This window comes from Rattus rattus, chromosome 1, assembly GCF_011064425.1.
Source record: "Rattus rattus isolate New Zealand chromosome 1, Rrattus_CSIRO_v1, whole genome shotgun sequence".
Taxonomy (NCBI): domain Eukaryota; kingdom Metazoa; phylum Chordata; class Mammalia; order Rodentia; family Muridae; genus Rattus; species Rattus rattus.
In genome coordinates, this window is record NC_046154.1 from 148,993,767 (window position 1) to 149,006,900 (window position 13,134).

Genomic DNA, 13,134 nt, shown 5'->3' on the forward strand with positions numbered 1-13,134 from the left:
CTAAGATCCTGTGTTACTACAGTGAATATACACACGCGCGCGCACACACACACACACACACACACACACACACACACACACACACAAGTGTATGGGATTTATTAGAGTGGCTCGCAGGCTTATGTCCAGCTAGTCCAACAGTGGCTGTCTACCAGTCTGGGTTTTCATAATGTACCCTAGGCTGTTCAAATAAAACCTGTGTCATAGTCATAACTGCAGAGTTTGACTGTTTTTATTTGCTGCTGCTGCTGATGGTGATGATTGATTGATTGATTGATTGACGATGTGAGTACACTTTAGCTATCTCCAGACACACCAGAAGAGGGCATCGGATCCCATTACAGATGGTTGTGAGCGACCATGTGGTTGCCGGGAATTGAACTCAGCACCTCTGGAAGAGCAGTCAGTGCTCTTAACCACTGAGCCATCTCTGCAGCACCCCCAGTTTGACTTCTAATGCGGGTGATATTTATATTATAACTTCTGGTGAAAGCCATTATGGGCTTTGCTTGTTTCTATTAATAAGATCATTACTGAAATTTTCCATTTTATTTCAAAGTCACCTTTTCTTTCTAGAGTCCCCCAGTACAAAAATTAAGATATATGCATGTTTTATTTAACGTCTTTTTACTGAGAAATTTAATAGCCAAATAAAAACTGTCATTATTAATGCAAATTTATCTTAACTTAAAGGAGCCAAATTTGAGTTTCAAGAATTATAATAGGACCCTAAAAGTGCCATTATCCTAAAAGAGCTAAAAGATAATCCTCTGAAACTTTCTAGGTTCAAGTAAGTTACCTGGCTTTGTAATAAAACGCCTCAGTTCTAGGCCTCTCCACCAGCTGCCAACACTCCAGTCACACCTATGCATGCTGGTCTTCCTCACTGGTGTAGCTGTGGAAGTTTGCTGCATTTTTAAGTTTTCTGGGTTTTGTTTGTGTGTTTGTTTTGTAGATTGGAGCATAATCAGGTAATGTCTTATGGTGGCCTATGTTTTTCTGGAAATTTAACATTTTTAAATTTATTTCACTTTATATAATGTGAGGATTTTTGCCTATGTGTATGTATGTCTTTGTATCATGAGCTTCGCTGGAACACATGGCGGCCAGAGAAGGTAGGGCATTGGTTTCCCCCTGGGAGTGGAGTCACAGATGGTTATGAGCTACCACGTGGGTGCTGGGATTCAAACCTGATTCCTCTAAAGGGCAGCCATTGCTCTTAACTGCTGAGAAACCACTCCAGTCCCTTTTAGAGATGTTGCCGGTAAACAGTGCATTCAAACTATATTGCATTTTTATTTTTAAAAAGACTTCTTGAATAATCACTCTATTTGAACTGCAAACTTATAATTTGAAGTAAGAAAAAGAGAGAAAGAAATGCTACCACTTCATCATATAGCTGCTGAGCCTGATGCTGAAAATCCTATCCCCAAGCACAGGAAGGGGTGGAGAGCTGAGGAACTATCTACCAGGCTTGACATGGCCATCTCACTGGACAACTCATAGCACCAAATTGCTGCACAATGTCTTGCCATGGAGGTGGGAGGGGCTCTTGAGGACCTATCCGAACCCACAGATCTCTAGGCAAGCATGGTTGTTAGGGGAGGCGGGGAGATTTTCTTCAGTGGTGTAGCCACTAGTGAGCTGCTGGGCCTGGTGGTTTAGAAGCTTCTCAAACACAATCATCACACCCACAAAAGTGACAAGACACATCTCTCAGTCATTCCTTCCAGGGACTGCCTGCACTTTCCAGCTGTCTGAGGTGAAAAGACCAGCGACTGCGATTGCACTTCTGTCTGCTCTATGCCCAGTCCAGCCTTCTGGAATAAGTGGGAGACATGCAGAGTGCCACCATCTCTTCCCTTCTTGTCACAGTTCTGTACCTCGGAGCAAAGAATCAAGGAGAACCGAGTCACTGGAGCTTATGAGGAATGATAGTTGGATGTGCTGAGGATTACGCCTATGTTTGGATGCCAAGTTTTGTATATGAACCCATTCAAAAGACTTCTTTTAGAAAATATCTGATGAGAAGAGCCAGAAGTCTGATTCCTTTCATGGAGATATGAGGGAGCAAGGATGGAGTCATTCCAGTTACAATAAACATTCCTCCAAGGAGCCGCTTGTAAGTACAGTCCTGGGAGCGAAGGCTGTAGAATGGAAGATGATGGCCGGACAGCACTGCTGTACAGAGGACTGGTCCTGTGGTGTAACTCTCATTCTCTTCATTCTACTGGTGCAGCAATCAAAGTTCTCAGAGACAGACTTTACAAATGTTTAATGTTTTCCAAAAGACATATATGCAGTGCATGCTACCCATAGGGTAAAAACAAAAAATCAGCAGACTAACTACAATCATCTTGAGGCGACTTACAGGTACAATGGGAAGGGAAAACAGAAGTAAGGGACTTAGTGGAAGGAAGGATTCAAAATACATGAGTTTTTGAAGCAATAGGCAGAGTTGGAAGGGAAGCTCCATGAGCAATGCTTGTCTATGGGTTCAGGGGATGGACACTGGAGCATATTGAACAAAACAGGAACTAAAGTTGCCAGGGCAAGGGGAGCTGTGCTTAGTGAAAGGCGAGGGTCATATGGATATGCTTGTTTGTCACAACTGGGCTGTGAGGGTCGTCTCTGTCAGCACATGGAACAAGGAATCCATGCACACAGCACATGGACAGGGGTATAGTGTGCTTTTTAAATTTGTATCAGATACAGTTGAGTTGTGATAAGAAAGAGGAGCAAGGGAAATTTCAACCCTGCTTGCAAGTGTGAACACTCTTGTTACTGGTTCCCCGTTGCAAGTGTGAGCACTCTTGTTACTGATTCCTTGCTTACAGGTGTGAACACTCTTGTTACTGATTCCCTGCTTGCAAGTGTGAATACTCTTGTTACTGACTCCCCGCTTGCAAGTGTGAACACTCTTGTTACTGGTTCCCTGCTTCCAAGTGTGAACACTCTTGTTACTGGTTCCCTGCTTCCAAGTGTGAACACTTCTTGTTACTGGTTCGAGACATTATCTACTCTTTTGTCCTAAGTACTACCAACACTTGCAGCCAAAGTTCTAGGTCTTCTTTCCATCCTGAAACTGTCTTTAAGGGGAAGGGATCCTGGGAGCTGAAAGAAGGGAGCCCACCCAAAGCCTCCACACAGGAGCCTCTGAAGAAAAGATGCTCATTCCTGATTGAGCACACAGGAGCCAAATGGCCAGGAAAGGCTCCTCCAATCAATACCACATGGCATTTTTCTTTGAGAAGCGGCCCTGTCTGCTTTTGTGCTGGTCATTCTCGAAACTGCTTCATGTTCATGGGCAGGAGAGGAAGAGAGAGGGGGAGAGGGAGAGAGAGGTTCAGAGAGAGAGAGAGAGAGAGAGACAGACAGACAGACAGACAGACAGACAGAGAAAGAACAATGACATGTAATTATGTTGCTCACTAAACATGTTATTTTGCTCTGAAGGGGGACACACAGGAGGAGGGAGAAAAGAAGGTTAAGGATACAGGGCCAATATATTTGTTGTATAATACGTACGTGTGTGGATGTCCTTATGCACCACAGTACCATGAACATACACAATGAAGAGTTTTTCAAAATGTAGGCAGCATGGTATTTTTGTTGAAAGTCAATGCATTCCTCTGAATCCTTATGCTTTTTACAAATTAATTATTTTAGTTTTGAATTGTAATTTTTTGCTCTTAAATTAGTATTGGCAAAATACAACACGTGGTCACCCAAGCTGACACATCTCTGCTAAAGTTGTTAAGCTTGTCAGACTCTCCAACATGTCAACTTGCCTCTATAACAAAGGTGACAGTATTAAGCTGCTGGTGATTTTATTTTTCATTGATATTATGTGAATTATGCAAGTACTTTCATATAATAAAATGCAATACCACTGATTCCTAGTAGGAGTTTAAATAAAATAAATAACTAAATCGATTACTGATGCTTGTTTCCTGCTTAGGGTAAAAGCTACATCATACAAAGTGGTCCTGAAGTACTTTGTCTGAATTACCTCACAGATGGCTTACAGGATCCATAAAGTCTACTCTGTAATTGCATACAGTACAACTAAAGCTAGCATGATAGCACTTGACCATTGGTTATTAAAATCCGTATCCATTAGCAGTTAGAGCTGATTGCATAACACCGAAAGGGCTTGTAAGACACACACTTACAGGAACCACAACAGCATTACTAAAGATTACACTCTAGGTTTGTGATAATTCCATTGTGTGCAAAGCCAGGCCATGAAGCCTGAAAGCCTTTCATCTGAGCAGGGCACCTAGAACATAAAGTCCTGTATCCTACCCCAAAATGCTGCTAGAGACACTTTCTAAGGAAGCAACTTTAACTCACGGAAACAACTCAGAAGTTGGATATGATGACTTCAAATGAGAAACACTCCTTTAAAAGCCTCGCTAAATTTTTCTGAGTAACATGTCTGAACCTTTTCTTTGCTTACAAGATAAACTAAGCATAACCTGAGATTCCTTTATTTGAAATCCATTTGGGAGTTTGTCAGGCTATGGAAATTCCATATCAAACATACATTTTAAACACACACTTTATATACTATAAAAAATACATATTAAGCCATCTAAAACAGGAATTAATTTTAAGTTTTGTGAGACAATATGCTTTCCCTCAGGCAAGGGAAAATGTAATAAGCATTAAAATTGTGCTGTACATATTGGTGTAATTACATAATACTGAAGGTTGGCTCTTCCTCTCTGACTTGACTTTTGATAGCTGATACCTCTAAGAAGAGTCATAAATTAGGTTAGGCTGATGAAATTGGTGTACTACTTAATTCATAAGGTTCAAAATCATTAAAAATTGGTAGAGAGACTGAGAGATTTCCAGACACTCGGATTACAACAAAAATAGTCATTACAATCTTAAAAGCCATAACTCTTTGCTTAAGACTGACGCTCTGTTTACTTACAGACTGTCCATTTATCTCACGAAGGGCTTCCATTGAAGACTTCTCTGCAATTATATATGGGCTATTAGCAACACACCTCTTCAAAGCGTTTCAACGCTCCACACCTGTGTGGAGCAAATCATACAGCCATGTTAATAGTGCTGTACATCTGCAGCCTTCCATTCACAGCGTGTATACACAAGTCAAGAATGCTTACTTCACTGAATGAATCTCTAAAATAAATATTATGGGCTCCCTGTTTATCACAATTTACATGAGCCAAATGCGACCAAATTATAGCTCAGTGATGCCTGCTGTCAGCAGCCGCAGATCAAGAAGAAAGGAGAGGAGCGGGCTCCCAGAGAGCGTCACACACGCATTATTTTTGAGCCAACAGTACAGAACATGCTTCCTCCTCTTTTTTTTCTTCTTCTTGAATTCAGTTTCTCCCCTGCTATCTGTCAATGTCAGCAGCCCCACAATGCAAAGAGGAAATACTAAGAAAGAAATATGATTGTGGTGCAAGCCAGGATGAAAGCACCAGTGAGGGGCTGAGCGCTTTCCCCTCAGGGCATGGATATTATTATACTAATTCTTCGCAAGTTGACATTAGGTCACCATTTCATGGTTGATCAATTCTGCACCTTCAGACACTCAACACCTTCAGGGAGGGAATGTTTAAGAGCTTTCAAAGTAGAGTCAATAAATGTAGTTCTTTACACTTAACTATCTTTAAAAGATAATGTGGCCAGCTAGCCTCCCGGTCTCACTCCCTAACTTTCAGAATCACTTATCATGTCTATTGTCAAATAAAGAGCTTAAAAGGTACTCTCTGGTTTTTTGTATTTGCACTTGAGAACCAAGGAATTGTTCTATATGATTCACAGTACCTCAAAATGGAGATATGTAGATATTTAGTAAGGATAAGAAAAAGTTTTAATACTAAGATACAATTTCGAGACAAAGAACACGTGGTAGTTTAATTTTAGGCGCATTGGTTCTGAGTGTTCACATGTTAGGAAAACCATAGAGCAAAAGACAATACCTTTGTGTTTTGGTTTGATGGACATTAACAGGTCAAGCAAATAATGAAGATTGTGTGGGCCTCTATTTTACTCATCTGTGAAATGGAAGATTCCAACTGGGTGGTATCTTTCACCTTTATATTTTACGAGAATATTATTCTATGTTGTTTTCTGTTGCTGTGATAAATACCATGACCAAATGCAAGTCAGGAGGTAGGAAGTGTTGATTTGACCTTCCAGGCCATAGCTTAAGGAAGTCAGCACAGAAACAGAAGCAAAGGCCATGGTGCTTACTAGCTTGCTCTCCCTGAAGGGTGCCTGGCTAGCTTTCTTATACAAATGAGGTGGCATGATGTCATGCTGTGGACTGGATGCTCCTATAGCATTCAAGGAAATGTCCCACAGACACACCTCCAGGTCAACCTGACAGAGGCAAGGTTCTATCACCCCCAAGTGTATCCCAGTTGACAACCAAGACTAGCCAGCACGATCTCATATTTTATTATTTGATTAGTACATGCATTTGCATTCACAATTTCCTGATAAAATAGTCTAAGCATACTTCATTTGAAAAGTCATTTTGGAGTATTGGAAACATCCTCTTAGTTAGTTTGCTTTTAATTATCAATGCTGTAAAACAGGTATCAATGCTATAAAACACGTGACCTACCCGCTGCCAAGAATAAGGTGAGTCTCCTTGGATGATGTAAGACTCATGGGTCATGTTAAAAGAGTGATTTTTTAACATTGCAATGTTACCAGGAAATCAAATTTCCGAGTCCAAGTCATGAGTTGAACTTCAGAGTAAATAAAAATTGCATTGGTCAGTCACACCCATTAAGGCAGGAAAACACAACGCAGTACTATTTTGCGTGTATGCACAAAATTCCCAAAGTGAACATCATGGTTCACAATGCTGCTTTACAGGATTCCTTGCCTACTTAGGGTAAAGATATCTCAGAAATGAAGCAGTCTCTCTCTCTCTCTCTCTCCTCTCTCTCTCTCTCTCTCTCTCTCTCTCTCTCTCTCTCTCTCTCTCTCTCTCTCTCTATCATTGCTTACGTTTGTCACCTTAAGGGTACCAACTTTTCTAGGCACTAATGTGGAGTTGACAGTCAAGGTCATACTCCTTCCTCACATCAGCAAGACTGCCACATTTCACAAAGTGCCCATAGTGCATCTATATCTGAGAACAAAGTCTCGTTGCTCACCGTGGGGAGCAGGCAAAGACAAAGACCCTGTGATTCCCCATAAATCGCCATCCTCTCTGTACCTGTCCTGAGAACGTGTTTTAATCAGAATCTGGACATCTGATATCCAGTGTTGTTGGCCATGTGTTTCTTCTCCATAGCTCCACATTGAATGTACAGGGGTATTAGGAATGGTCAGGTTACATGAGCATGAAAGGTACTTCATTTGTAATTTCATTCCTGCTGAAGACGAAGCTGTTCTGTACTAAATATCATGTTTGTTATTGTTTCCTGGGCTCAAAAGAAAGGGCTAAGATTGTTGAGAAGTCCAAACAGTCAGCATTCATCTGCTTCAGGTAGAGGTTTCCACCCCAAAAGGCTACCACTCAGAAATTTGGAAAAATCACAGAGAACCATGGACTTTATTTACAAACTCTGCACTGCTTGCTAAATCAGCATAGTTGCTTCCAGATTTCCACATGTCAATCCAAGCCATGAAATATATGACATGACTGAGCCTACTGATATTTAGGAGCCTGGCTCAGACAAACCCTTAATTCCCTTGCTGGACTTGATCTTTCATGGTTTATAAATAAGCCTGCCTCCATTACAGCATTTATCTAGTGGGCCTGCAATTATTTCCCTACCTGTCTCTTTGACTCACTGCAGCTCCTTGAGGTCTAGGACTACGTTTTGCTTTATTGTCCTGGTCACATCTGGAACTCATTAAATATGCTTTGGATGAATCAGCAAATAAATTGGTGGGGGGATGAGTAGTGTTAATGTATGGATAGAAATATTGAGCTAGAATTCCATGAACAATTAAAGAGTGATATTGTCAAGCAATTTGCAAAGAATCCATAGACATTCTGGCTCTAAGCATTGGTTTTAGTTCCCCTAAGAAGTGGACTCCAGCAAAGCAGGTGACTTGATTCCTGTCTGTCTGTCTGTCTACCTATTTCTATGAAGTAATCCATTCCTGAAATGGCAGGAACCTACTATAATACTTAATCACGAGTGGATTTCAGTCACTTAGGAAAAACTCCATCTCTGGAAATGTCTGTGGGGGTGTTCTAAAGACATTAAACAGAGGAGGGAAGGCCTGCGCCACGTGTGTATGACACCATGCCTTGGGCTGTAGTCCCAGACTGGATAAAACAAAAACACTGAGCAATCTAATTACTAATGACCACTTCTCTGCTTCGTGCCTGTGTGTCCTGCCATCTCGTCCTCCCTGCTACTGTGTCCTTTCTCCATGGTAGACTGCGTTCTAGTTTGTCTTCTGTTTGTTTGATAAACATTTTGACCAAAAGCAACTCAGGGAAACAAGATTCAGGTTAACTTACTGCTCCTGCTCTGTGATCCAGGGAAGCCAAGGTGGGGTCTCAAGGCAGGAGTTTGAAGCAGGAACCAGTAAACCAGTCGGAAAAGACAGCTTACTGATTCGCTCACCGTCTGCACCTTCCCTATCCAGCCACAGCCGATATGTCCTAGAGTGGTACTGTTCATACTCAGCTGCCACCCTCATGCGTCAATCAAGAAAATGCCACACAGACACGCTCATGGGCCAGTCTGATGCAGGTAATTCCTCAACTGAGATTTCCTTTTCCCAGGCACATCAAGCTGACAAACCAATATAGGTTGTCACAGATAATCACCACAAACTATGAAGCCAAATACCCTCTTCCTCCTTAAGCTGCTTTTTGCTATTTGGTCACAGCAGTGAGAAAAGTGAGAGGTATGCCCATGTGTAAGTACACGTGGAGGTGACATTTGGTGGCCTCTCACTCTCTCAAGTGCACCTTCCTACGATGATAAAGGTTCTACAGTGGCTGACCGTACCTCTTGTTCCTCTCTTCACCACCCGTTCCCATTACATTCATCTGTCAGATGCAACGTTTAGATTTTGTACTTTGATCATGGCAAGGTCCCATTATAGCATAAGTTACAGTCATTATTTTTCATTGTTGTTGTTAATGCTTATTCTTGTTTCACAATAGCAGAGATGTCAACACTGACTTATACCAGGATAGTCACGCTAAATCTAGGTATGGCCCCTACAAGAGGATGCAACAGTGTCACTGAGAATCATCTTTTTGTGGTACTACAGGCAGGCACTTTCGTATCAGGGGTGCCCCCGTGGAGATTATCCACTCATCTTATCTGCCATCTGGCAGACTAACCACTCAGATGTGCCCTTGCTCCAGGGGTAAGATCCTTCATTTGCCCACACCTGGCTCAACCATGATAAGGATCTGTATGACATGCGTGCCCTTGAAGTTGTACAGGGCAGACAGCCACCCTTGCGCTGGCTACTAAAACACAGTGTTTCTCAAAAGAAACCAAGGAACTTAGCAGTACCCTGGGCCCTACCTGTAGACCTAAAGCCCAAGGTTAGTAGGGTTAATAATCTGCTCTGAGTATAAACAAAAGGTGCCTTCCTAAATCCTGAGTCATCATCTCGTTCTGTAGGAAGAAGGGCACACTGGGCAAACACAGAGAAGTTACTGAACAGGGTTCAGCTGAGTATGCATTTAAATACAACCTGACTCTTGTGTCTTTTACGTGCCTGGGGCTACCTGGTTGCCCCCTAAGGGCACGCAGAGGCAAACAGCCCAGCCATCCCCATCAGACTCCTTGAGACATAGTAAGAGCTTTATAGCTCTAGAGGGAAGAACCCCTTATAGTCACAGCCTTGGATTAGCTACTTGCTTAGGGAAATTATTTTTGAAAAATAATCCCCCAGACAAGGAAGGGCAGGGAGGCTCTGCTGTGTGAGAAAGAGACAACATCTTTTCAACACCAGAGGGAACTAGGCTTTCTCAAGTCCTTAATGAAGGCCAACTGAAGTTATGCAAGGCCCATCGCTGGCCTTCACTGAAGAAAGGAGTTGTGGGAAGCGAGGCTCTGGGCTGCTAGTGAAAAGCTTGCTTTGTTCAGTGCATGTGTCCACACAGGGTGAATGGATGCTTTAAGAACTTCCTTTCTTTGCCACTCTTGGAGTGTAGTGGAAGGAGTTCCGACAAGCACATGCCAGCAAATAAATGTAAGCATTGGTAAAATAGTAAACTCCATAGAAACCAAGGATGGACTTGGCCCAGAACTTAGCAGCATAGCAGTCCTCTTAAGGGCTCAGAGGCATCATGAAGTCGGGCCCCTTGTGATGACTTAATTCTTCCCATACAGCTCGGGGCAACTAGGAAACAACACTGTAAATACTATTGTGACCAGAAAGCTTGCAAAATATGAAGCACAGACAAAAACATGTGAGCCAGAGCATCTAGTTAACATGTATAGCCTAAATTTTTCCAAGGTGCTGGCAAGCATCCTCCCAATCTGTGCGTGCGTGCGTGTGTGTGTGTGTGTGTGTGTGTGTGTGTGTGTGTGTGTGTGTGTGTGTGTGTGTGTGTGGGGTGTGTGTCTGGGAGGGTACACCTTACTTTAATGTCATTCACCTTGTTTCTTGAGAGAGGGTTGCTCAATGGCACTGGTGACTTACTGTTCAGACTAAGCTGGCTGGCCAGCAAACTCCAGGAATTCTGTGTCTTCTTTCTAAGATCACAGGCATGGATTGCAAAGCCTGAGATGTTTACTTGGATGCTGGGTTATAACTCAGGCCCTCATGCTTATGTGGTGCTCGCATTACTAACTGAGTCATCTCCCCCAACTCCTTCGCTTGCTGGTCTTTAAGAAATGCTTCAACAGCTCAGAACCCAGAGCCTCCAGCTTCAGGAAAATCGTTTACTGAAAACAGAAAAACCTCCCCAACAGGCACTCACACCATCTTCCTTTCTCACATCTCCTAAGATAAAGAATAGCATTATATCTTGTGTGAAGGTAAGCTTTTGTATTGGATCTGCTCCTCACAAGGTCTTGTCTGCAAAGTGTGCAAAATAGACAAAGAGAGGGTCAAGTTGGGAAGCCGTTGCGACAGTATTTCTAGATTAAAGGAAAAGGCTAGAGGTAAAAGCAGGGACAGAATTAGGAAAAACTATTTCCTTTTTACTTCATATATCATGTGTATTTTATTTTCTTCCTGCTGGTATTGAAAAATGGATTGCTTCAGAGGGCACATTAGTCATCGGTAATGAACCCAAGCCCCAGCAGACACCTCATACCTGTGGCTCCCCGGATGAAAGAGTATTTTCTTTACAGCACACCGTGGCTTTGCTCCTTGCCTTCTCACTACGTGTTGAGTGTTCTAACATTCCTGAGAGGCAGAAGGAAACTGTCGATCGAACATTGCTTTGAGGAAAAGAAAAGGGCTATTCTGACATATGGCCCAGAAGACGACATCTACGGATTGGGTAAACATACCAAATCAAGGGGCCCTAAGAAAATTTACAAACAGACGCCTGTAGTGAAAGGAATCGTTGGCGAAATAACCTGCAGAGAACCTTGGAACTCAGTCATCAGGGGGCTCCAGGAGCCACAAGGCACCAACTATCACCTTTGTTTCCTTTGCCTTCTTAAGAAATTTGGTTTCATCAAGGAAAACAGTTTAGGCAAATGCACTTATGCCACCCCACACCCTGGCCTCTTAAGAAGGAAGGGGTGTGGCTTTTCCCCCCTCCCCCCGGAAGTCCTTGCTGCAGACCAGCTTGATCTGCACTAGGCAGACACCATCTGCTGAAGCAGATTTGCTTTCTACAGAAGCAAATTTCTACCTCATTTTGTTTTATAGTTTTTGTTCATTTTCTGACTCTGGAGATTTAATGGGTTTTGTTGTTGTTATTTTCTCTTTTATTCTGAAGCCTGCTTATTCTTTATGTAATTTACAAATGAGTAAGACTACTCCCTTTTTTGATTGTCATGTATTGATACGTGTTTGCAAAAGATAGCATAGCATTTCAGTATATTTATGTATTGCATGATGTCGAATCAGCGTGGTTAATATGTACATCACTTATAAACAGCTATTTGTTCTGGTCGTGAGGTCATTTACAGTCATTTACTGCATCTGTTTGGAAGGACGCACTATATCAATGTTAGCTTCAGTCACCCTAGTCAGATATAGAATTTCTGCATCTGTGGCCTAGTCTAACTTCATATGAAATCGAAGGCAGTTAGTCACAGATTAGGAAAGTGACAGTACACCTATGTGGCAAATAAAGATGAATTCAAACTGTTTTTATATATATATATAACAAAATGAAACAAAAATGCCTTAGGATGGCAACGCTGAACTATGATTATACAGGGGCTAGACCGATGGGTGACATTGGTTGATGCTAGAGAGCCAGAAAGGGACTGTTGGGGCTGTGAGTGGTGAGGGTCCTTGCTTGAGTACTAAGAACACATCAAGATACATGTTTAGTACATGTAAGACATTTTGTTGGTTGGCTTGATTTTGTTTATTTTGTGGAAACAGGGTCTCCTCTTTTAGTCCAGACCAGCCTGGAATTCCTGATCCTCCTGCCTCAGCTTCTCCCAGGCTGCGACTACAGATATGCACCATTACATCCAGTTAATAATAATTAGCTTTAAAAATATGTTGCACATTACATGTTTCATTAGGTATTGCCCATCAAGGAGGTAGCAAAATGTTTTAATAGTGTCTGTTCCTTTCACCAGGCACTAATGTAGTCTCCCAAATCAGACAGGCCAGTGCGGATCCCCGACCTGTGATCCTCTCCCGTACAGACTGGAATGACTCCTACCTGAAGCAGTGGTGCAAACTCAACTCATGGTGTTCACTGTTGGACACCAAATCAAAGACTGGTGAATGTATGCTCTTCGTTTGAGAGGTAAGAGTTAGAAAACACATAAGGCTCGCTCTTGGACGCTAGGGTTTCATTTAGGATTTTATTGATATATTAACAATATAGGCAGTTGTATAGGCTTTGATATTTTCATAGAATTTAAGTTGGAGTCAACCACTGTTAGTCAAACTCAGTCAGTTTTGTAAGCCGTCTTGTTTGTGCTTTGCTCACAATGAATTCAGCAGGATGATTTCTCAAACTTCTGTGTCAGGTAGCTCTTACCTTCTGTTAAC